This window comes from Haematobia irritans, chromosome 2 (genome assembly GCF_050003625.1).
Source record: "Haematobia irritans isolate KBUSLIRL chromosome 2, ASM5000362v1, whole genome shotgun sequence".
Taxonomy (NCBI): Eukaryota; Metazoa; Arthropoda; class Insecta; order Diptera; family Muscidae; genus Haematobia; species Haematobia irritans.
The window spans coordinates 100,674,530-100,678,820 of record NC_134398.1 but is presented as its reverse complement, the minus strand read 5'-3'; the positions used below and the strand labels follow the sequence as shown (position 1 = coordinate 100,678,820).

Below are 4,291 nucleotides of genomic sequence, written 5' to 3'. Positions count from 1 at the left end.
TGGACTTTGCTTTGTTAAAGATCTTCCTGCAGGATTTCCTCATATTACTTAACTCCGTAGTCCACCATGGCGGCCGATTTTTCCCCTTGGCTTTCATCTAGGGCAAGCAGCTTTCAGTGACATGTTGAAGGCCTTAGTAATCCGCTCCACTGCGTGTTCGATATCTTGCACAGTGCTCATATTTGTCTCTGGCATTTCCGGTATCATCAAATTGAACGATTCCCTATACCTATTCCAATCAGCTTTCCTAACATTTGGCGGAAATATGGTCTTTGATGTACGAACAGCCAGTCTGAAACTGATGTAGCGATGATCTGAGAAGCTATGTTCCCTCAAAACTTGCCACTCAGATATCTTATCATTCAGTTCCGGAGAGGTCAACGTGACGTCCGAAACCTCTTGTCTGTTCCTGGTGACGAAGGTTGGTGCATCTCCCTTATTGCAAACTACTAGGTTAGTACGTAAAATAAACTCTATTAGCGACTCTCCCCTTGCATTAGTATCACTACTTCCCCAAATACTATGATGTGCATTTGCATCGCATCCCATAATGAGTTTTGTCTTTGTTTTTAGTGACTCCTCAACTAAGGTCTTAACGGCACAGGGTGGCATCTCCCTATCATGTCCCATGTAGACCGAAGATACCCAATATTTGCATTTGGATATCTCTAGACTGGCTACGACAGACTCTGCATTGCTCAATGAAGGAAGCAGAAACAAGTTTAGTTCGTTTTTAGCTATTATACATGCTCGATTTATATCGTTACCGGTATTATGCAAAAGTTTGAAACCCGGAGTGCTTAATTCACAGATCTTGTTCTTATATATTGTTACGAATTTGATAATTATAGATATAAGTTTATTTAAATTAGTTTCCGTTAATTTAAAATTTCAAATTGTAACGATAAAATTTCGCTATCACTTGTTGGAATTATCTATTCATTTTCTAGTATTTTCCTGAATTTATTTTATGTTCTTTTGTTTGCTTATCGAAATGTTAGTTCTTACTCTCATAGAATAGCAACCCCTTTGCTTTGTTATTTTGCACTCTCATTTCATCTCATTGTCTATTGTCATTATTGTTGTTGTTGTAGTAATGCGAGCATATATCTATGTGAGTGTGTATGTGTTTGGCAGCCACCAGATGAACAACTTAATGGACGTAGATCCTTCGAGCATTCCCAATAAACACAGGATGAGCGTTTTTCAAATGCAACAACTTTTCAGTTTGAGGGTAACTATAATTATCAACATAAATTCAACTTGACTTGAAACAGCTCATATTCAATACATCTTCAAATTGTTTGCGAATTACTTCCAATTTGCCAAAATATTGACGAAATCTTTGAAAAGGGGTTGAAGATAATATGAGAAAACTTTGACAAAACACTACCCTAAAATGCAACGAAAAAACCATGTGGTTTTCAATACTTGTTTGTGCAACGAAGTTCGTGGTCAATTGAAAGAAATAAAAAACATTTTAGACAAAAAACTGAATTTACTCCAAATAGTTTCTAATAATACGTAAGTGAAAATAAAAAAAATGATATGAAACTTTAAGGAAGACACTAAATTATATCTCTTTGCCGAAAACTAAAATTATGGATTCTACGTTCTTTAAAACATTAAAAAGCTGACCGATGAAAAAATGTTGGACAAGTAACTGGAACTGCTTCAAATAGTTTATAATAATTGGTAAGTCAATATGAAAAATTAAATCAACACTTTAGAGAACTCACTAAATTTAAATCTCATTGCAGAAAACTAAAATATTTGGATGCTGCATTCTTGGAAACATTAAGAGGTTGACCAATGAAAAATGATGGTGGCTTATCGAAAAGAGAAAGTTTCCATAAATCAAAGTACAATGAATTAAACTTGGTATTTATGCTTTTCCATATCAACTACTGGGTGATAATTCGCATCACGCCTATAGTTTAATTTACATCGCATCATCGGTTTAATTTGATATTTTGTGAATTGAAATTGCTGGAAATTTATTCTAACTCTCTAGTCATCAAGTTCCTTGCTAATTTCCCGAATTTTAATGAGTTTTACAAGAATTTTGTGACACCAACGTTCTTGAGGAATTTTGTGGGTTTCAATACATTTTGTGCCACGAAGTACGTGGTCAGTTATTTTTATTGACATAAAACTGAAATTAATCCAAAACGGTAATTATAATTGGTAAGTCAAAATAAAAAGTGAAATGAAAACGTAATGGAAATCACAAAACTCGATTGTTTTGCAGAAAACTAAAATCATTGGATGTTATATTCTTGGAAGATGTTGACCGGTGAAAAAATGATGAAGGAAACAACAAAGAAAAGATTCCAGAAAACTTGCAAAGTGCAACCAATTAAAACAAAGTGCAACAGTTCCTAAATCAAGAACTTCTGGATGAAAATGTGCATTACATCAATTTACATTCCGTCATCAGTTTGATATTTTGTGAATTCCTCTTGATGGAATCTATTCTAACACGCAGGCCAGCAAGTTCCTCGATAGTAATTATTTGAAATTGTCAGCATATTAATTAATAATTAATTAATTAATAGTTATGTGACACCAACATTATGGGGGAAATTATACATGAAAAATGTTTAAGTTATTTAAAGTTGTATTGATAGTTTTAGTTATTAATACCTTTAATAAGATAATTATGTTTTGATTGGTATTATAACATATTATTATTTTTATATATTGTAAATGTTATTTTTAATATTATTATATTTTTAACGAAAAAAATTAATAAAATGTACAAAATCACTAGAAATTTAGTGTTGACTTTCAGTAAGAACTGGGATTGACTTTCATGCAAATTGTGGTTAGAAAATATTCGCAGCAATATTAGTTTTTAATTTGTCTCACATTGAAAACTGTTTGAGAAATTATTGAGTAGCAATGCATTTCAATTTGAGGATTACAATTGAGAGATTATTGCTATTGTGTTGAATTTTACTGTTGAGGGTAATGTCTGTTTTTTGTTGAGAACGCGATTTTCTCAACAATTTCTCAACTTGAATAGTACCCTAATCCTTTGAAAAAATGTTTGAAAAATTATTGCATTTTAGTATTTTTCAAACGTTTGTGTTTATTGGGTTGTCTAAGAATGTTCTGGCGTTGCCAGAATATTGTAGTGCTACCAGAATGTTCTCGTATTGCCACACCGTCATATATAAAAGCGCTCGCATGCTGCTAACGAGTCAGTCTTAATTAAAGCGTCAAACGAATAACTTCAGTGTGAACGAATTGTAAAGTGTGAAGTCATAGTAAATAAATTGTAGATTGATTGTTATTTAAAAGAACTGTGTTTTAATTGCCGGGTAATTAAAAACGCCTAAATATAAAAACGTAACAATTGGTGTCAGAAGTGGGATAACGGAAAAAAAATCTACAATGAAGTTTAATGAGCTTCGTGTGGAAGACTTAAAAAAGGAATTGAGCAAACTGGAGCTGCCGACAACAGGCAATAAGGCCCAGCTTCAAAAGCGTCTACTGGAAGAGTTTGTACGGCGTAATATGGACATTGCGACGCATGAGTTTGATTATAAGGAGGACATTGACGAATCAATACTCGTCAATACCAGCAGTGTAGAAAATCCATCTGTGGCTTCAAGTGTTGTGGATTACACCTCAATGCTCAATGTTTTGAGCAAAATGATGGAAGCAAATTCTCTAAAAATGGAAGAAAATTCTAGAAAAATGATGGAAGAAAATTGTCTCCTTTTGGTGGAGAAATTTGACGAAAATTCTAGAATTCTTAATGAAAAGTTACAACAAATTTCGGAAGGTATGGAGAAACGCGTAGACCACATTGAAAGTCAAATTGTGGAATTGGATAAGAAATTTGTGGTTCACGATGAAAAATTTCTACACCTTGAGAAAAAAATGTCAGAACTAGAAATGAATGTTGGTCCAGTGCGCGTAATCGAGGGCCCAAAAATCAAAAATCCTGTTTTTGATGGCTCATCTTCATTTGATATTTTCAAATTCCAATTTGAGACGGTGGCATCTAGAAACATGTGGAATGACAACGACAGAGCAATTGAACTTCTGTTGGCATTGAAGGGTAATGCTGCCGATGTAATACAAAGTATCCCAACTTCTTCCAGAAATAACTATAAGGAAGTAATAGCTGCGCTACAACGCAAGTACGGTGGAGAACATAAGCAAGACATCTTCAGAATGGAATTAAGAGGAAGAGTCCAGAAATCAAATGAGACTCTACAAGATTTTGCAACAGAAGTTGAGCGGTTGGTGCTATTGGCATACCCAGGAGAGAGTCACC

General features: G+C 33.9%; 1 long non-coding RNA gene across 2 annotated transcripts; it reads left to right on the top strand.

Annotated features, from left to right (window-relative positions):
• The first annotated feature begins 1,341 nt into the window (after positions 1–1,341).
• Positions 1,342–2,701, top strand: LOC142223511 (uncharacterized). 2 transcript variants are annotated; one of them, XR_012718764.1, is made up of 4 exons: positions 1,342–1,524; positions 1,634–1,695; positions 1,761–2,187; positions 2,252–2,701. It is a non-coding gene; the product is annotated as an uncharacterized LOC142223511 (long non-coding RNA). The 2 variants fall into 2 exon arrangements; XR_012718763.1 differs by having other exon boundaries at positions 1,342–1,695; positions 2,252–2,698.
• Positions 2,702–4,291: the final 1,590 nt, after the last annotated feature.